The following is a 21,778-nucleotide window of genomic DNA, read 5'->3' as shown; positions in this document are numbered from 1 at the left end:
GCTACTTTTCGGGCTAACCTGAGCAATTTATGTTAATTGCTGTAGCAGTCGCTAGATGGCGCTCCATGTAAAAAAAAAAATACGTTGCCATTAGCCGTCTGAGCATGCTACTGTGAGTAAATGTCGAAAGATGGACGTCCACCTCTAACAGCGTGTAAACATAAAATTCTGTGTGAAGCTTGCCAAGACAGCCACACAGTCGTATGAGCTCCTTCGTGACGCTTACGGCAGCTAGACATTATCGCAGCCGCGAGTTTTCGAGTGGCATAGGAGGTTCGTTTTGGGGAGAACGTCGGTGGAAGACGACACAAGGCAGGGGCGCCCTGCAACCTCACGGAATGAAAACAACGTGGCTTGTATCAGGGAGATCGTACAGCAAGACCGCACCATTACAGTCCGCATGCTATCAGATGCTCTCGACATTAGTAAGACAACATGCCACCAAATTTTGCGTGAGAACTTGGGGAAACGAAAGCTGAATGCCGGACTTGTGCCGCACTCTCTCACACAGGAACAGAAGGACACGCGGGCATCAGTGAGCGCTGATTTGCTCTCCGAGGCAGAGAAGGATGCTGCATTCGTCGACAGCATCATTGCTGAAGACGAAACATGGTGTTTTCAATACGATCCTCAAACAAAGAGGCAGAGCGCCGAATGGCGGTCCGCAATCTCTCCGGCGTCGAGAAAGGTGGGGCGACAAACGACCAAAACAAAGACGATGCTCATAGTTTTTTTTTTCGATGCCAAAGGTGGCATACACCACGAGTTCGTGCCACAAGGGCAGACGGTGAATAAGGAGTTTTACATCTGCGTGCTCCAACACACGTGTCATGCACTGCGACGCCGTTATTACCCTGACTTATGGGCATCTGGACAATGGAGCCTTCTCCACGACAACGCGAGGCCGCACACTGCTCTCAGCGTAACAAAATTTCTCGCCAGACACAGCATTACTGCACTTCCCCATCCGCCATACTCGCCTGACCTCTCCCCATGCGATTCTTTTCCTCTTTCCTCGTGTGAAGAGAGCAATAAAAGGTCGCTGGATGGGGAGCGTGGAGGCCATTCAAGACGCCAAGACAAAGGAGCTGACAGCTCTGCCAATAAAAAGCGTTTTCCAACTGTTTCCAAGACCTCAAGAAGCGTTGGAAGCTGTGTACGGACTTCAAGGGAGGATATTTCGAAGGGGCGCTGCACAAATGATTTCCATGTTAAACGCATTTTTTTTTATGAACTCAGTCTCGGAGCCTTACGGACAAAGGTTTATCTCTGCTTCTGCCAAGAATCTCTCGGAACCGTGGTTCACACTCCTTGCAGTACAGGCATTGTTTTCGCGGCGAATGTTCTGCCGGCATTTTTGCCGTGGCGAATGTTCTGAATAAAGGTAGATGAAGCTGGCGCTTCCGCTCGTGATCGTCTTAGTTAAAGCTGTTTCAAAGTTCGATTAGACGCAGATGCCATTGTTTTCTTTGACGTGTGCACACCACGCGAGGATTTCACGTGTGCCAGAACTCAAAGGAGTACAGTAAACATAATATAATATGGCACTTAAATGCGAATACTACATCTGTTCCTAAATTATGCTCTTATATATAGTCAATTAAACACAATCATTTTTTTTATCTCTCTTGTTCGAAGGCCCAAACGAAGTCCGGAGATTATTTCCAGTGGCGGTGCCACATGTGCGCTTCGGTTCCATCGCTTATACATCATAACCACAAACAGTTGTGCGAGAGCATAATTGGTCATATGTTGCTTGTGAGCATCCAGTGGTATGCTGTGCAAAGAAAAAAAACATAATAGGCGCCGGTCATTGCTCGCTTTTTCTTTTTTCGTAATACGAGTACATGTAACGATTATAGTAATCGAGTGCAATTCATGTGCTTATTGCAGCCACTACTTGCTTGTACCCCGGAATCAGCTGCTTGCATCTCTGCAATAAAGACTTACTCGGCAAAGACTCCCGTTGCTGCCAAGGCTGGGACCAAAAAGACTGTTCAAGTAAGTGGCTTTCTTCTTTAACTTAGGGGGCTATTAAAGGGAAAAAAATTAAACGCCATGCCACAGCAATACACTGAAGAAGAAACCAATTCATTCATTCATTCATTCATTCATTCATTCATTCATACTTTCTGTAGCCACTTAGCAGCGTGATCGTAGGAGCGGGTACATTATAGCCCTAATAAGCAAGGGCACAGAAACAATGCCACAGAGGATTGATATGCAGAAAACAAGATGGGTCAAAGTACACATAAAGAAAAACATTCTAGGATACTCAATAATTCTTGTACGGGTAATGAACGGATGCGTCCAGGTATTTGATACCACAGTTCTATGGTCAACGAAAAACGTTTGATGTTAAAAGCCAGTCCAACAATCAGACAGATATGCCCATGAATATTTATGGTTGGTGATAGTTTAGCAAGTCTTAAGTAGATGTTCGGCAAGGCTGATATTCTAGTTGAAAACACGATAACACATGTATTAATAAAACTGAATTACTGGAATTTGAAGCGGTTAAATAGAAAAGGAATTAAATGTGCTTTGTGTGTACGCCGTGTTCCGATGCCGAACACAGCACTTTCTCACGGTGGGTTGTGCATTTTTTTATTAGGTACACGCTTGAATCTTGCTCGAAATCAGCAAATTCCGTTCTCTTCGTTCGATGCTTGCATGACAAAAATAATAGAATATATAGAAACACCAATAAAACTTTGTATACTGCTTATGGCAGGGTCGAAACGTAACATTTTGGCCACGCATTTGTTTAAGCCTACACAAATCCCACATATTTACGAGTTTGGCCTCCCATGTTGAATCAACAAATCATTTCATGCAAAATAAATGGGGAGTCTTCGAAACAGTGGGATCGCTTTCACTACATTATCCGGTGTTCTTACGCATCGCTCCACCTTATACATCAGACCAGTTCACAGAAAAACATTCGTATACGAATGTTCTGGTATACGAATACGAACATTCGTATACGAATGTTCTTACGCGAATTGGTCGTGTAAATGCAGATCGGGAGCAGCATACAATTATACGGGCTCTCGCATGATGTGATTACGGAGTTGTTTGTCTGTTGGCGGCGGAAATCTTAAGCCTAGCGAGGAGACCATGAAACTGTTAGCTACCACAGCAGTGCAACTCTGGTGTTGTGCTGCTGAGCACAAGGTCGCGGGATCAAATCCCTGCCGAGGCGGCCGCGTTTCGATAATCGCGAAATGCAAAAATACCTGTGTCTCGTACAGTAGACGCACGTTAAAGATCCCCAGGTGGTCAAAATTAATCCGGAGTTCCCCACTACGGCATGCCTCATAATCAAATTGTTGTTTTGGCACGTAAAACCCCACAATTAAATTCACAGCAATCCAACCTTCCATTTTCTTTCTTTCTCTTTTCAGAGCTGCCACTAGAAGGCACGTACTGTTCTCCTGGTAGCATTTGGAACGAGGATGAAGGATGCATTGGTACGACTAAATTTATTTTGTCTAATTTTGCATTCCAACTTTGATCATTTTTCAAACGAATGACACCGAAAACACGGAGGTGTGTAATTAAAGTACTTTGAAGTACTTCATCAAATGCGTATGTTGTGATTAGTTGTGTTTTTTTAAACGAATTGGGGCAGCTTTGAATGTACTTCTTTTGTTGTTCACTAAAAATAAAGATACAGTTCCTTTGTTCCGAACACGCAGATTTCTGGTAACGTTCAGTGGCACAAGCAACATTAGGCGGCCAGTGTTGAGCCATCGGCTTCAATGTAAACACAGTCCATGCCCAGGATACCTTCATAATTGTTCTCTTGACCTTGTGCCACAAGAAGGCCTCTAATTAATATATCTTAGGAATCATCACCTTAGGCGGAACACAACTCGGTGTCCTCGCTGATAGTAGAAAGGTCTTGTGATTTCCTTGAGGTAATTTCTGAGGAAGGTTGTGAGCCCTGCGCAGTATCGAAGGGCCGCGAATTCATCACTGCAACACGGGGAACGCCAGTCTACAGTCTTGTAGTGAAAAAAAGAACGAGAAAAACTGAAGACACACTCAGAAATGTACTATTGGCAAGGCTTCCCTGCTCAAACGCTTAGTCCAAAGTAAGTCATTTTTTTTTTTTTACTGTGTGCAACGCACTGGCAAAGAGAAGTGCTCTGTTTTTGTTTTCTTTTTCGAAAAACATGGCTCCCAGTGAAATTAGGTTTAATAATTCATACCTGAAGAAGCATTCTCGCCATTTGTACATTGTCAACGAGAGCACGATGGGCATTCTGAGGAATATGACGCCACCATGGCAGCATCAAAGTCCGGTGTATAATACCTAAGAAAAGTGTCACTATAACCAGCGTTAGCTATGATATTGACATATATAGGTATACAGAACGCGAACCTCCCGATATTTATAAAGCTTTCTTCCTAAAGTGTCAACATGACGCACATGGGCCGCCTCAGGAACGTGCCCGGCGTCAACTGTGACTTCATTCCATGTCAAAGTCGGCCCCTTTCGACATACGATTCGTTCATTTATTCCAAAACCATTTTCTTGCAACATGTGCCTGCAAATTCGACCCTTGAAGGCTGTGTACAGAAGCTCAGTGGCGTGTGTTTGGTGGGTGTAGAACCATGCCAGAAGACGCCTGCCGTGCAACATTCTTCAAGTTCACGGACCGCCACAGTTCTCATGACGGCACTTCCATAGACCGCCCTGAAATCAAAAGTGAGTTTGCTATGGTCTAAGAAATTGCCACGAAATGTTCGAAGCACAGAGAAGTCACTGAAATTGTGCGGTGCCGCGGACTTCTCCGCCGACGGTCTTCCAGGAAGACTACGGTTGCTGTGAAGGAGACCTCTACGTACACAGTTTTTTCTACCCTTCCAGTGCGTCGCGCATCTGAAGTTCAGGGCACGTCAGAGACATAATTCAGAAACCTGACTGCTCAGAGAATCATGAAAAAGATCATCAAGGAGTCGAAATGCATAGGCTTCCCCTACCCTGATTACACCCCAACTGCCGATGAGCACCCAGTGGCAGACAGACAAGTCATGTTCGTACTGCATAACGGTCATTATTGCACGTTTCTTGTGTGCGTTCAAACAACCAGCAAACTATCCTTGGTCTGAAGCACAGTGTGTACTCGGTACATTGAATGCAGTGATGACATCCATTATGAAGATGAATGCTTTACAAAAGCTGCCATCGTTTAGTGCACAGAGTTCGAAAGCAGCTTTGTCGGTTTTGAGCACAGGTGACGATCCGCTTTCTTTAAACAACTGTCAGCGTGTTCTTGATTTAGCGTCTCTGTTGTTCGAAGCACGAGGTCTCGGGTTTGATTTTTTGCCGTGGCAGCCGTATTTCGATAGAAATGAAAATCAAGCACTCCTGGGTAATCAGATTGCAGCGCACGTTCTCCCGCTACGACGTCTGTCTTAGCGTACAGTGTAGGTTTTGGACGTTGAACTGCATAAATATATCGAATAAGTTAATCGCGCCTGAGTTGTTCCCACCCTGATTATGAAGGTTTTATTTAGTTTTCCTTTATCTTTTATCTAACGTTTATCTATATTTTCTTTTCCCCAGTATAGGGTAGCAAACCGAATGTTGCCATCTGGTTAACCTCCTCGCTGCGTCACCTTCATTCCTCCCTTTAGTTGTTAACATTTGGTTTTCTAGATTTGCCAAAGCAATGAACTGTATTGTATTGTATTGTAAGTAAAAAATAAATAAAAACACAAATGATCACTGTTAGCAAAGCGAGTACGTCATTTGAAGTGGTGCGATCAGAGCAATTATGTTGTCCTCAATTTTTCCCTCCCTGGGTGCACATACCAAACCGGACATATTCGTCTGTTTTAAGAAGGGCCCTGGTAATAACTTGAACGCATTTTTTGCTGTTTCGTTGGTTTTATTTGCGGGCACAAGAAAGAACATCACAAACTCTGGAAAAGAGCTCGTGGGATCAAATCCCGGACACGGCAGCCACATTTCGATGGGGGCAACAAGGAAGAACACCCGTGTAGTCAGATTTAAGTGCATGGTTAAGAACCCCATGTGGTTAAAATTCATCCGGAGTCCCCCACCACGGCGTGACTCATAATCGGATCGTGTTTTTGGCAAGTACAAGCCTATATTCCGAAAAAGCTCTCGAAAACAGTGCTTGTGGGAAGGAATCCAATTATTTATTTATTTTTTTTTACTACAGAAAATGCACTAGGACGCAAAATGCTGACGACTTCATAATCGCATCTTGTACTAAATTCATATTACTACCACGATTCGTTTTCTCCCAATCAGATGCGTGTACGGCGCACGAAGCAAGACTCCTCTGTCCACACGGGTGCAGGGAAACCGAAGATCCTCTGAAACCTTACGAGTGCAACTGCAAAGAGGGAAGCGCTTTATCCGACGATGGAGTCACGTGCACAGGTATAAGGCGACTAGATGCTGCCGACTTGAGTCGTCTTGCCAAAGTGTGGCCATCGATGTACCACAAAAATTATTATGGCTCTGCCTTCGGTCGAACCCTGCCTCGCTCGAATTATCAAAGAATGTCGCGGTTCCCTAATAAGCTTATTTTGTATACTTTCAATATAGTTCCACAGACTAAGGGTGCTGGAAGACTTATGACTGAACCGCGAAAATAGTCAACTGTACTGTCGCCCTTTGCTTAAGGGGGATGCAAATACATGGTCGGCGACATGCTCTGCTTTTCATTGTCTATCAAAAACATAAGTATATGATTTGAAGTTGGTTCTCAAATCTCTTTGAGCAGTCGACGCACGGAGACCATGAGGTACATTCCAGTAGTGCCTTGTCACAATATGGCGCTGTTATTTGGGGCATGATGTTAAATTGTCCGGTCCGCATAAGTAGATGCTGTAGTAAGTCTCCAGTGCTTGGCCGCTTTTCAGCTGTAAATTCATCGTTTCTCTACACAAGACAGTTTTAAGGTAAGTTCCAAAGAAACGCTACTCTCGAAGTATTTAACGTAGCTCTTGCCAACGCTGTTACACGTGTCCCTTCCTGCACTCTTTTGGATCTACACATTCGCATTCCCTCAAGGAGCCCTCCGAAAAAGTTTGCAAGTCTGAAGGCATCCGCACTCGTCGTCTTATATCTTGAAATCAAGTACCACTACCGCTTATTTTTTCCTCTCTTGAGACAGCCTTTGATTTTAAAATCTTTTTCTCCGTTGCCAGCACATGCTTTCGCACCTCTACGTAGATTCAGCAGCTCCAATACGCGTGCCTCTTGAATTCGGACTTTTTTACGTGTTTGTTCTTTTATCCTTACGTGTTCTCTAGGGGCATTATCGTAAGAACTTTTCTTTTTCAGAAATATCCAAAGTGCGATCTTGCAGCGACGTTGAAAAGCAGTCATGCCGATCAGACCAGTTCTGCTCCGTGAAAGGCGGAGATGTCGTTTGCAAATGCGCGGAAAATGAACAGCTCGTCGACGGAGTCTGCTCAAGTAAGTGTTCAGTTCGGATGTTGTACCGAAACAGCAATCAAATATCAGTGAACATTCGTTTTGGAATACTGCTCCATATGGGCCTAGTCGAAAGCAGAGTGAATAGCAAGAAGTTTTCGCAATCGCAAAAATGAAACTGCTAACGATATTAGGGTTTGTGCAGCTTTGGCTTTCAAGGCTTGGATGCAAAGAATCTTGGCTTTACGGACAGGCCATAAGAAATGAAGAAAGCATTGTGTGGAACTCCCACAGCCTTTAATGTGTGTCAGCATCGAGAAACAAGGGTATGGAAGCTTCTGACATGAGCCTATAGAATACCAAGGGGTCACAAGAATTAAGATTGAAACAGTGGAATTATATGACATGTATGTTACATTTACAACAGCGCCATGTACAAGAGCGCATGTCAGCTTGTGCGTAAAACATTACCTCTTCGTTTGACAAGGAGTCACCAGTTCCACATTTGAGCGCCAAATTCTCTTTTTTATCATGTCGATACAAAGATTATGCGGATCTCACGATCTGCTGCAATCGGTTTGAGCGGATCTTTTGTTGGTGTTTGCGAGGAACGCTCTTTGTCTTTGCATACAATTTGCGAGTAGAGCACACGACGAAGTCGTACGCGCTTTCACCGGTAAGCGCCTCGCTCGAGGAAAATGTATGGCACTCCAACACCGCAAACAATGCTGACTCAAAGCAGCCTTAGTACCGAACACACTACTCTGCCAACCGAACTTCCCCTGTACGAAATGTTCTTTAAAGTACTTCGAACGCAAAGGTCCGCTTCTGCTGCTGTCTGATCCCTGCGAATTGGCGCTGCTCCTGATCGCGTTTAATGAGACACGCCACTGTCGCACAGAGGGAAGACTAGTGGGTAGAGGGCCTTGTGGTTAGTTCGCGTAGTAGTGTCGTAGTGGGTAGGGGGGGGGGGGGGGGCTTGTGTCGAGCGTCCGGCAGCAACCAGCGCTATGCTGACTTTTCAAAAAGGAAATAATCAGCCAAAAGCCAACGTTTCCACAGGGAGAGATGTCTTCAAGTCAGTACGAGGAAAATGTGCGGCCTGTATATAGCGTCGCTTGCTCGTACCATTTTCACAGAACCACGGGGCATGAGATAGTCACATGTGAGGACTGGCAAGTATAAGCCTGCCAGACATACGATATGTAAGCTCCTAATTTTTGTCGAGGCGTGCCTTTCCCTAAAGCAGTCGGACAAAGATCCCCACTTGAGTGCGGCATTACATGGCTCACTGTTTACTCACACAGACAAGTGCATCGCTAATGACTGTCACGAGAGATTCATGGATTGCTCAGTGGCCCACGGTAAACAAGGCTGCTCCTGCCCATGGAAACACCGGATGACTGATGTATACGGAGAGTCGTGCACACTACGTGAGTACGCCAACTCGCAACCACCACGCCACCAGCCCGTTTGGCTAAAGAGAATATGCGTGGGAGCACGCACGTGCATGTGTCTGTATGCCTGTCGGTTTGCATGCGTGCATGTGTACGTGTATGCATGTGTGTGTGTGCGTGTGTGTTGCGAGCATTGGTGTGTGAGTTTGCGCGTGCGTGCATATGCGTGGCTGTTTCTTTTTTGCATCACATGATGTGCGTCAAAATGCAGTTGGGAAATATAGTAAAGTATTCTTCAATCTACAAAGCTTTGCAGTGACGAGAGCAGAGACACATTGTGTAATGACGCTATATAGAGGAACAAAAAAAGACGGAAGACGTGTACTTTTCACGGCCACCGTTGACCCTGGAGCAGTCTATGTTAGGGTTAGATGCCGTGGGAAGAAAAATGCCTACATGTAGGCTCACCCTCTCTACAAGAGTGATCGACTTCGCCCTGCTTCTTCAAGCGGGGATCGAAATGTCCGCCGTATAGTGGAATTTTGTAATTGCCTTCTCATGTTGTACGATGCAATCAAAAAGGAAGGTGAACAATCAGTGCATTTTATCAGTGCTGACATATGGGGCCGAAACATAGAGACTGACAAAGAAGCTTGAGAACAACATCAGGACCGCGCAAAGAGCGATGGAACGAAGATTGCTAGGCATAACGTTAAAAGACAGAAAGAGAGCGGTTTGGATCAGAGAGCAAACGCGTATGGGCGATATTCTAATTGACATCAAGACTAAAAAAATGGAGCTGGACAGGTCATGTAATGTGGCGGTTAGATAACCGTTGGACCATTAGGGTTACAGAATGGGTATCAAGAGATGGAGAACGCAATCGAGGACGACAGAAGACAAGGTGGAGCAATGAAATTAGCAAATTCGTGGGCGCTAGCTTGAATCGGCCGGCGCAGGACAAGGGTAATTGGAGGTCGCAGGGAGAGGCCTTCGTCCTGCAGTGGACATAAGACATGATGATTATGGTGATGATGATGATGATGATGATGACGATGATGATGATGATTCACGATGCTTGTCAATCTATAAAGAATGCGTGTCATGTGCGAGCATAAAATTAGCGTATTGTTGATCTTCATGCGCTAGAGGGTAACACGAGGATTTTATCATGTTAATACAAGAATTATGCTCTAAATGATTCAAAAGAGCATATTTCTGCTTCCGGTCAATCGAGTCCACACAATAAATTTAACCCAAACGCCATTTCAGCATGATACTGCCACTGAAAAATTTCTGCAGGGCTGTAGTGTTTATTGCATTGCCTGAATTTTGGGCACAATGACCGCTTATACCTAACACTGATTACAATATTGCACTTTCGATTCTACGCGGAAACAGCTATATGCAGTTGTGCAACTTCTACTACCCTTATTATGTTAGTAATGATAATTAATTGGTATCTCTAGAAGCTACTTTAAACTTTCATAAACTTCTAGTGTGTTAGGCAATTAATGTTGTGATTTTCTATTTTACATAAACTTGCAGATCTGGTAATTAACACCCCTGTCCTTGCATTGCACTTACCTTTTTATACACATTAAAGCGAGTGTATATATATGCTCCTTAGTGAAAGGGATCAATCTTTTTTTATATATCACGCAGTTAAGTGATTCTGATCTTATTTTGCGTTTCAGGTCAGTATTATTACACCGTCTCCTTCAAGCTCAACGCCACCCTTGAACCTGAGAACTGCAGCGTGTACGCTCCTCGTGTAAAAGCTGCGGTCAGTACCACGGTCAATCTATTTCTCTCGCATGCTTATTCGTGAACTTAAAACGAACGGTTTTTGATTCCACGTCTCACGTCACAGTAACGTTCAGTGCTAGAAACTTCAATTTTATTGGACAAGCCATACGAGAACTGTGGCGCACCTTCTTTATTAAACGTGAGACTTGGCAAGTTTCACCACAAGAAGGGTCAGCTACTCCAAAAACGTTACTCGGGAAAGCAAAACAAAAAACCTACAAAGCACTCTCAAAGGTAAGTCTATAACGAAATAACAAAACAAATAGGAAGCCCACAGATCATGGAAAAAATACAGGAGAAAAAGGTGATAAAACTAAAACAACAAAATAAATATAGTCTTGGGTTTTACGGGACAAAACTATGATATCATTATGAGGCACACCGAAGTAGGGAATTCCGGATTAAGTTTCACCACCTGGGGTTCTTTAATGTGCACCCAGAGCACTGTACGCGGGTGTTTTTCTTTTTCTTTTTTTTTTTTTGAATTTTGCCTTTATTGAAGCAAGAACAACACAAGCGTGAACGCGTTATGGGAACATGTAGCATATATGATACATAAACTGCTGGCATTCAATAATTTATCAAGTCCCAGTCCACGTGAAAATTTTGCTGAAAATTGATGAATAATCTCTTGCTTGTTGGGGCACCAGGGTCGTCCAAGCACTTTATGCGGAAAGAAAGGGCGCCTATGATAAAGGCTTCGGACGACTGAAAAAAGTATCTCGCTGCCGGTCGCGTTGTGGGCTCAAGAGAACCATCCGTTGAGCTACAGTGCGGAAGGGGCACTGCTGTATACGGGCTACAGTGCGGGCAGTATGTGCTTGAAAACAAGCAGTCTTTATTATTTCCATGAAAGCGACAGCAGAGCGACATGTACCCGGAGATGAGCAATCAAGAAAGTAAAGAAGGGAAAAACTATTTTTTCTTTGACAGACGGCACTCTATGCGTTTATTTACAGCAGCAATTGTTCACAGATTTGGTGATAGATGCACTCTTAGCTCGTAATTGGGGTCATCGAAATAATATGAACTACCTTTTGGTTCATTTCTGTTTATATAACTCAAAGTATATAACTCGAATTTTAGAGCTGCTTCACGGGAAAACAACATGGTTATTTTCCCGTGAAGCAGCTCTAAAATGCTACGCCAGTAAAAAAAAATTTAGCCAGGCCTCAAAGCGCTATATCTCCGCTTAGCATTGGAAAGCTCCAATCGCACGTTTCAATGAAAAATAGCCCTGTGACGGTAGGTAGCCTGAAATTAGCAGTTCACTGCAATAGCCAGGCTTCCTATACTCCATGATCGTTTGAACGTTAAACCAAAAGAGCAAAATGCGTGACACCTCTTTTTGCCACGGCAAGCAGTCCTTTAGTGTTTCATGAGGAGCCCTCGCGTTTCCACACCCCGCAACATTCCCCAAACAAACAAACGAATACGGTAAATAGTGTTCGAAATTTACGAATGCTACGTTTGTAAAGATTAGTCTAGCGACGGTAATGCTGATGCAACCCCGTAAATAATCATCTGTCCACGTGTGATCACCTCCCCGCTGCATTCTTCGGCTCTCCGTGTATTGCCATGAACAATGATGATACAGAAAGTCACAGGCCTGCGCGGCAAACGCAGCAAAGTGAGAGCCTAACCTGGAAGAGCAGCTCCATAGGAACTCCATTTTCGGCAATACGCACTAGAGTGTCCTCGCGTCGATTTCACTAACTGTCCGCCCGCCGTCGACGGCGAGCTGCGGCTTGTGCTGCCCTCTGCACAGCGATCTGCTGAGCGTGACGTTACCTGGTTGCAGCCACGCGCCTAGCTTTACGATTCGCTTCTTCAGCAGCGGTTCGTACCTTGCGAGGAGGCGCCATAACATGTACCGGAGAGTAAGCACGAGTTTCGAGACTACGCGACGCCCATGTCATAGCCTTTGACTCGTGGCACGATGCGACGCAACTGCTACGTGTTGTGACACCTGGTGGCACACAACGCAACTGCATTGCAAAGTTTGCGCGTATAGACGCTACGGGGCGCACGTCTCACATCACGTAACAAGTGGCCCGATACGATGCTGCTGCTGATGATGATTCATTGGCATCCCCTTTGAAACGGGGCGGTAACAAATCGTCACCTAGCCTGCTGATTTAATCAGGTATGCTATACATCTTTTCATTCTAGCATTTCTGTACGCGTCTCCTTAACCTTCATTTATTTCCTCAAAACTTATATGCCTACATCGTGCTGCCAGCCTATGCAAGTACTACATGGTGTGCCACCTCGTACAATAAAATACAACTACAATGCAGAGTGTGCACGTATTGAGCTACGCGGCGCGCATCTCCCATCACGTGATTCCTTCCCACGAAACACAGAACTTCTTAAAAACTTCTTGAAACGGCTACAAACGGCTATAGACATCTTGGTCTATGACAAGACTGAAAATAGAATTTCTTCTAAACATAACCTCCGCACTTGGAATATGCTAGTATATATTCTATCTGCGGCAAAACCCACTACTGGTGTCACTAGAGTGTGTTTTGGTAAACACATTCATAATGTCTAACTCAAGAACTTTTCTAGATCTCTTTGTCTAAAAGTGCATAAAATGCCAAACGACGTGTTAAAAGTGCGGTTACCGTCGGCCGTCGGCGTTAGCGAATAAAAGACGCCACAGAGAAATCGAACTCGTTGGAAGCAACATTAGTTAATTGATTTTAATATTAAATAATTTCACACCAGAACTTCAACAATCAAGGGCGTGTTATTGTTTTCCATACGGGGCGCGCACACGACGCCTGGAAACCATTCTATGCTCGCGCAGCTGACAGCAGCAGGAGCGAAACGCAGGTATTAAAAACAGCTGTTTTTAAATATAATCAAAGTCATAGTAGGCACTGGATTATGGTATTGCGTGAATATATTGATTGGTGGCCATCGATTAGAGTTTAAGTGTGTGTTTATAACGAATATACATTAGACAAATTACCTCGTCTCCTCTTACGTACTAATTGAATTCGAAGGACAGAAATCAAAATCAGCCCATAAAGGACTCTAAAGTAAGGATAGCTCAGTGTTAATACTCTGAAGTAGAGGTGTGAGAACTTTATCAAGCGCTTTGTCGCTTTTATTTTTTTTTGTCGCCTCCCGTCTCAATATTTATGTGTTGATGGGAATAAACACTAAGGCAAGCATGGATTCTTTGATGTGACATGTTGAAAAGACATCGGTGAGCAGCTGGAACAAGAATTCGTGAGAGACCATGAACAACGATTCTCAAAGAGAGTGTTAGGGTCTTTGAAATTCGCTGCAATTCCGTTCAATTGCGCCTTCAGCATGCAAATTTACGTCACCCCCTCCCCTCTTCACATTCATCTCTCACTCTGTCACACACCCCTCACCACATCATTTTATTTACTTTCCACCGGATTGGCCCAGTTTTTGTTAGAACATCTTCCGGATCGGTTCACTTGCCCTCGACGACAAACCGAATAAGCAGACGTAGAACAACTCGGGAAGGAAGGCAAAACATAAAGAAACAGAAACTTGGGTTTAGTAGAGGAATTGTACGTTTGATGGCCCATATCCGTTGCGGATCAGGTGAATCAGGTACCATTTGCTGTTTTATTTCGTACTTTCACAGAGACCAAAGCGGGTCACCGACATATCTTTACGGGTCGCACGTATAGCTATACCGAAACCCCAACTTCGTTAAATAAGATTCATACACACCACCCTCCTACGGTTTTTTCTCACGTTCCTTTGTTTCAATAGTCGATTCGTTGGAGGGTTGAATCGTAACAAGGAAGCTAACACCCAAGCGCTGTTGTTGATTGTTGGCATTCTTGTCAAACCAGCCTTCTAGCGTTTAAACTGGCGGCTCAAGATTCGCCTTACTGTGGTTACTACAAGCAAGTGCCCCAAGACGATTTGCTCAAATGATGAATTTGCGGCTTGTTTTTAGTCCACTTTGTGTAGTAATAAATGTTCGCGCAAGTAAACCAGAGCGATTCTAACGCATTTGACGTACTTTTGATAGTTCGAACCAGGACAGTTCGTTAACGTTTGGAACAAGAGTGAAAACTTGGCTCTCAGCATGCACTATGACTATGCTTTGTCGTATACATCTATTGAACTTATGCGAATCCAGGAAGAACTTGGATGATGAGGGCATTTACGGATTTGACTTGCCATTTTATTTAGATATGGGGTAATTCTGTGACAGCGAGACATTCTTCCACACGTGCGAGCCCCATGAGGGGAATATCCCAAACTAAATCACAACATTTGTAGTCCGGTTACGTTAACAACCCTCTGGTTGCACCAGTCGCTAGAAACGCTGTGTTAGCTGAAAAATGTAAACCAATAAGTTTTGCCATAGTTGTGACGAAGTATGGTTTAGAATACGCACCTGGATCCACCACCTCTGTTGCTGGTGTATTTGACGCTTCTTTACAGACAGCCTTTTGGTTTTCCATGACACAACCCTTACAAAAATTTTTATAGAAAGTCCATAGACAGTCTATAGACATTTGTCTATGAAGTCTATAGACTGTCTATAGACATTTCTTTAGACTAGTCTATAGACAGTCTATAGACTTGTGGCCATACACTTTTTATAGACTAGTCTATAAAAAGTCTAAGTCTATAGACTGTCTATAGACATTTCTTTAGACTAGTCTATAGACAGTCTATAGACTTATGGCCATACACTTTTTGTAGACTAGTCTATAAAAAGTCTGAGTCTATACACCGTCTATAGACAGTCTATAGACTTATGGCCATACTTTTTATAGACTAGTCTATAAAAAGTCTGAGTCTATAGATTGTCTATAGACTGTCTATAGACTCATGGCCATACACTTTTTATAGACTAGTCTACAAGAAGTCTGAGTCTATAGACTGTCTATAGACGGTCTATAGACTTATGGCCATACACTTTTATAGACTAGTCTATAAAAAGTCTGAGTCTATAGACTGTCTATACACAGTCTATAGACAGTCTATAGACTTATGGCCATACTTTTTATAGACTAGTCTATAAAAAGTCTGAGTCTATAGATTGTCTATAGACTGTCTATAGACTTATGGCCATACACTTTTTATAGACCAGTCTATAAGAAGTCTGAGTCTATAGACTGTCTATGGACAAGTGCATAGGCTTACAGTTCTATTGTAGAATGAAGTCTATAGAATGTCTACAGATGAGATTTGTCCGTAGACATTTTATACACTTCAGTCTACAAAAGTAGAACTATATATACAGCTCTACTTTTGTAGACTGAAGTCTATGGAATGTCTATATACAAATGTATATAGATAGTCTATAGACATTCTATAGACTTCAGTCTACAAAAACAGAACTTTATAGTCCGATACACTTTTTTCTATGACATTCTGCAGACATTTGTTAACAAATATGAATTTTTTTAATCTATAGGCACTCTATATACACAGACATCTTATAGACAAGTCTACAAAGAGTGTATAAGGCCATAACTCCATAGCGGCTATCTACAAGTTAGTTTACATTTTTGTTTACATGCGGTAGCAAAAAGTTTTGAATGTATTTATGCATGTGCACCTGTTCCTTTTCATCTGCACTTATGCATTACCGTTAGTAGATTAATAATGCTTCTGAACCAGCTGTACTTTCATATATGTTGCATAAACAGAAAGAATTTATATAGTGCTGAATCATGCAGCGCGAAAAATAAAACAAATGCACCAGCAATGCATTCACCGTTTTTATTGCTCGATAAAATAGATGAATTCCTTAAATTCATGTCGTATGCTATCATGGAAACAGATTAAATATTTACACTGCTCCTTGGCAGGCATGGTCGCCAGGCTGGCCTTGACCTTTGTGTCATTAGACCCAAAGGTGCTGCAGGTGTATGCTGCAAATAAGTAGATGCAGCAATATGAGGCAAAAATAACAAGTGTATATTCTTTGTGTGTTCATTAAGCAGCTTAATATATTTGCTCAAACCATCTAAGTCAATACTTAATGCGGTTTAACTATGACTAATGGCTGCTTGTCAATACAAATCAGCACCTTTATACAATGCTTTATTGCATGGTATGGTGAACAATTAAACAGTCAGAACTGCTGCTCGTGCAAGCAACAGTATGTTCCCTTTTATGACAAGTTCATATATGATGCATTATTGTACTTATCTCAAATGGTCTCTATATTTATTGCTGAAACGTTACCCAGTTGGGCTTTCTGTACATTTTTTTTTGGCTGCTAGTTAAGTATGCCCGTGCAGAGGGATATTTTCAGAAGACGTGACTGGTATATTCACAATATCATGCCTAAGATTGTAATTTATTTTCCTTAATACACATTTAAATGTCTTTCTAATACTTTTAAATGAATGGGTGATTGGCCATAACTTCAACGGAAGGCAGATGGGCTGATTGTATCGATATGGTCACTTAATTTGTTACAGGTAATGAGGCCTCTTGGGCGTGCTAACAGGTTTCCAAGTTAGGTATACCACATGAGCACCCGAAATACCACACGAGCACTTTGTGTCATGGCACGACAGATATACACCTCCTAGGAAACAAAACTGATTTTAGTGTAGTTCGAATGAATTCTATTACAGTAAATTATTTAAGGTGCTTTGAAAGATGAAAATTTTTTCTAGGCTATCGAGGTTCAGGACGTTTAGCTAACGCAAAAAAAAACACATATTGAGTAAGAAATGCCTTGTCAGTAAGCTTGACTTTCTTTTATTTTTCAATAAATGGAACCAATTTCCTTCAATTTTTATCAGGTGAAACGTTTTAAAAATATATTTAACTCAGAGATTCTCTGGAAACTTTGTATGACGTATAACAAGACAGCATACCTATGTGGCCATTTTAAAATTTCCCGATCTTTTTCCAAGCCTTCCCTGGCTGTTTTCATGAAAATTTTCTGGCAATCTATGACGCCTGCAGCTTAAGTTTAATAAAAAATATTGTGGTTTAATGCTTGCCAAGTACTGCCAGTCCATAATATTTAGATAAAACGAATAACACGTCAGTCACTTGACATGCAGTAGTAGATTCAACTGACTTGAATCCCTTGATTAATAAAGCTGACAAGGGCTTCGGCAAGGTCGTAATTGATGGCCACACGAGTACAGCACGGAAGACAGAGACACACGTAAAGCAAATGCAACAATGTGAGGAAAAACTATACGATCAGTTATACAATTAGTTATTTTTACGGTTCAATAGTAGTTTTCAATATAATTTGCTCTCATCACTTATGCCTCTAGTTAACTTTGTTTATCTCTGACTAAAGACTACATGGCAATATTAATCAGTACCATTATGATGTTTCGTTATACTACAGTATGATAAGCAGTTAGACAACCGTAATGGTCGCCGGTGCCAGCAACGGTACGTTTCGTTTTAAGACAGGTTCATGTGACACACAGTGTACTTATAAAAATAAAAGAAATGCGAGAATCCCAAACGATTCCTATAATAATACTTGTTGAAACAAAGATACCCGGCTGGACTGTGCACATTTTTCAGGTGGTAATGCAATATGCCCGTGCCGAACGAACATGCTCAGCATACTGACTGCAGTTTTGAACAATCACGTTAAGATTTGCAATTTATTTCCGCTTAGAACAGCCTGCAATGTCTCTTTTCTCATACTTCGAGATGAATACATTTGCCACACTTTCAGTAGAATGCACATGAATGGGGGCGTACTGATCAGGTCACTTATCAACTAAAACATGTTACGATCTCTTAGGTGTGTTGATAAGGGTAGAACAAATGCAATGCCCACAGAATTATTTGAATAATCTGTGCGTTATCTACTTAGAAAAGACCACCAAATTGATAATCTGGCTCTTTTTTCTTTTGTACAGCGCATATTGTATGCAGTCTGCCCAAGACGACGGCACTACATGCAACAGTAATGAAAACCGGAACACTTATTACGCACGACAATGGCTTCATACCATACAGGATTAGCACAATGCGAATCTGCGCCAGCAGCTGCCTTGTGATTAAGAGCACGTAAACTGCAGAACGACGAAGCATCGGAAGCCGCTTAACGCTTTTCATATAGCTCGAAAGATAACTTCTGCTGCTAAATTGTTTAAAAAAGAGACAAAAAACAAATCTTCCAACTACCGTCAAACGCAATGCCTTCAGTTTGAAACGTGTAAAGGTGTTCCCGGAGCGACTAATTTATTGTTCTCTAATTTTTTCGGCTAAGTTGCGAAGCTGCAAGTGACTGAGCTTATCGCAGGTTTCATGCTCCAAAAGCGTTTGTGGTTGCATATAAATAGATTGGGTGAATCTAGAGATTTCTACTAGATATTTCTTCAAGTCTCGAGTTTTGCTTGCTGTAACTTCCCAAAATTATTTAGATTGGTTGCCAGGAACCTTAAAAATACTGCTACATTTAAACTATGCGAAAACGGCAGCGCACACACTGCTGATACATGCCCCGCAAACACGGCCTTTCATCCGAGTACGCTAGCAGTTATTCAACTATGCCTGTCTGTTTGAAAATTCTTGATGCTAACACAATTTCGAGATATATACGTAAAGCGTGTCACGAGAATTTCACTACACATACGGTGCAGCATTCATCGCGGCCGGATCAAGCGCCACTAAATGAGATCTACCACACTGGCTGCCCAACACACACAATCCGCTTAGTGGTAGCTCAGTATCAAGTTAAAACATGGTGTACTTCCTTTTTTACGCACGTAAGCTATAATGATAAAATCAACAAGCACGAGCGATCGCCCGCCGTAAAACATTCCGTATAGTAGAAGCGAGAACAAGAGCGCGTTATTAAACCATGTCAACGACAAACCGACACTATACCCGAGTCGCCTGCGCTACATGCAGCCGGTTCGCGCTACGAAATGCGCTCACATAATCATAAGGTATTGACGCAAAACGTCTTTGATAAAGCTTACCATTCAGTGTAGTTGACGTGTGATGCCACAAGGAAGACACGCATACACAGACACCAACGTTCAGGGAGACACCGCACACCGGCACAACCGTTTACGTGCCTGGCGCACTCGTAGAGACGGCGCACCGCCGCGCATGCGCAAGAGCTCCGAGCATGCGCAGGAGCTCCGCGCGGGAGGGCGTGCGCGCTCGGAGGAGTGTGAGCGCCTTTTCCTCCTTCATTTTTTTCTTTGTCTCTTTCTCTCTCTCTGCGCGCCATGCGCGCCGGAACGGGTGGCTTTTCTTTTCCGTTATGCATTTTTTTGTGGACGAAGCTTAGATATGCGCTGGCAGGTTGTATGACAAACGCTGTGGGCTATAGTATGAGACTGGAACGCTAACATGAATGCGCTGTTTGTAAAAGCCGTTACGGGGCCCTTCACACGTTTTAGACCCATTATTGCCAGCGTCGATGAGTAATACAGCGTATTTGTAGCATATCTTCCAGCGTACCGCCAAATGTGATGCCCGCACGTATGTTAGTGCTAATTTTCTGTTCCGATGATAGGTCAAAGCAATCAGTACAGCATTGAGGTACTCATATGCGTGGCTGCGCAGGCATACCGCCCGCGAAATACTGGGTGAGCTCAGAGAATTTGGCACCTATTTTAAGTGAATGAGAAACCTTGATGAGTTTATAGTGCAGGATATTAGGCAACAAAAGTCGCCCGATGTTAAAGACGCAGGCGAGATATGAAGACAATGTGAAAAGTATCCGAGAATCGGACGACACACAACGCGAACACCACATGCACGACATCGTTTCATGGCACATTCACAAAGTCCGCGTTGTCAGCTACAAACATTACGAGTGTCTTTGCTGTTAGCTTGATGCCTGTTTCGAATGCACTTGTATCTTAAGCTGGCGTTCATAACATATATTTTAACAATTGGATCGGCATTTTGCTTCCGTTATTCTACTGCCGCAAAAGTGATGCGACAAATGTGAAGACTGTCTTGGGATTGCCGAGAGCGACTACGTAGATCATATGTGGTCAACAAATGCGGAGGTATACACTATGTGTATACTAAAGTCTACAAATAGGCTCTACAGCAATCTCAGCAGTATACAACTTTAGTGGCTTATATCAAATGCAGCTATGTATTATCCACCGGTACCTGCGCTTGGTTACAGCGTACACGGGTTGGGCCCAGATTAACGATGTTTGTCTATTGTTAATCTATAGACATGCAAGACCACGACAACTCAGAGGTGGTGAATTCACCACCTGGTCTGCGGGCTTTCGCCACTTATTCACCCCCTTTGCCACATCTTCACCACCTGACCTTCACCACCTGACCTTCACCACCTGGTCTTCGCGAAGTGTACGTCCGGGAAGCAGCCAGGTTTAGGGCCTTCGGGTGCCTGGAAGACCTTGGTGACTCGGACGGTGCCTGCTCCGCCGCGATCCTCGTTCGGTGCAGCTGCACCGAACGCAGACTAGCAGTCTGCACGGTTTGCCCGCCGCGCGGGGGTTGCGGTGCCGTCGTGCATGAACCAGTGCCATATCATCGCGTTCGCAGAGGGCGGGGGGTATGGGAACTCGGAATTACATATTATCGACTTTCTTCTATAGACATTCAATACACCAGGAGTAGAGAAAAAATAGACACCTTGTCGACTATTGTCCATAATATAGAGAGTCAACAGACAAAGTATGGACAAAAATAAATAGAAACTGTATCGGCTTTCGTCTACAGGTAGTCATATAGAGGGGAAGTAGAAAAAGAAGAAAAAAACTCCTTATCGAATTTTTTCTATAGACCGTCTATAGACTGCGAGTAGACAAAAAGAAATAGAAACCTTATCGACTTTCGTCTATAGAGAGTCTATAGACAAAGTATGGACAAAAATAGATAGAGACTGAATCCACTTTCGTCTATAGGTAGTCCATAGAGGGGAAGTAGGCAAAAAAGACACAAACACCATATCGACTTTTTTCTATAGACCGTCTATAGACTGCGAGTAGACAAAAAGAAATAGAAACCCTATCGACTTTCGTCTATAGAAAGTCTATAGACAAAGTATGGACAAAAATAGATAGAGACTGTATCCACTTTCGTCTGTAGGTATTCTATAGAGGGGAAGCAGATAAAAAGGAAACAAACACCTTATCGACTTTTTTCTATAGACCGTCTATAGACTGCGAATAGACAAAACGAAATAGAA

The 21,778-nt window shown here is 43.1% G+C and overlaps 1 protein-coding gene across 2 annotated transcripts in view; it reads right to left on the bottom strand.

The window, feature by feature from the left end:
• LOC142582545 (uncharacterized) overlaps positions 1-21,778 on the bottom strand; it is a 386,945-nt gene that overhangs the window by 74,306 nt on the left and 290,861 nt on the right. The window lies entirely within an intron of this gene.

Source organism: Dermacentor variabilis, chromosome 5, assembly GCF_050947875.1.
Source record: "Dermacentor variabilis isolate Ectoservices chromosome 5, ASM5094787v1, whole genome shotgun sequence".
NCBI lineage: Eukaryota > Metazoa > Arthropoda > Arachnida > Ixodida > Ixodidae > Dermacentor > Dermacentor variabilis.
The sequence above is the reverse complement of the archived record's forward strand: the minus strand, read 5'-3'. Positions and strand labels throughout refer to the sequence as shown.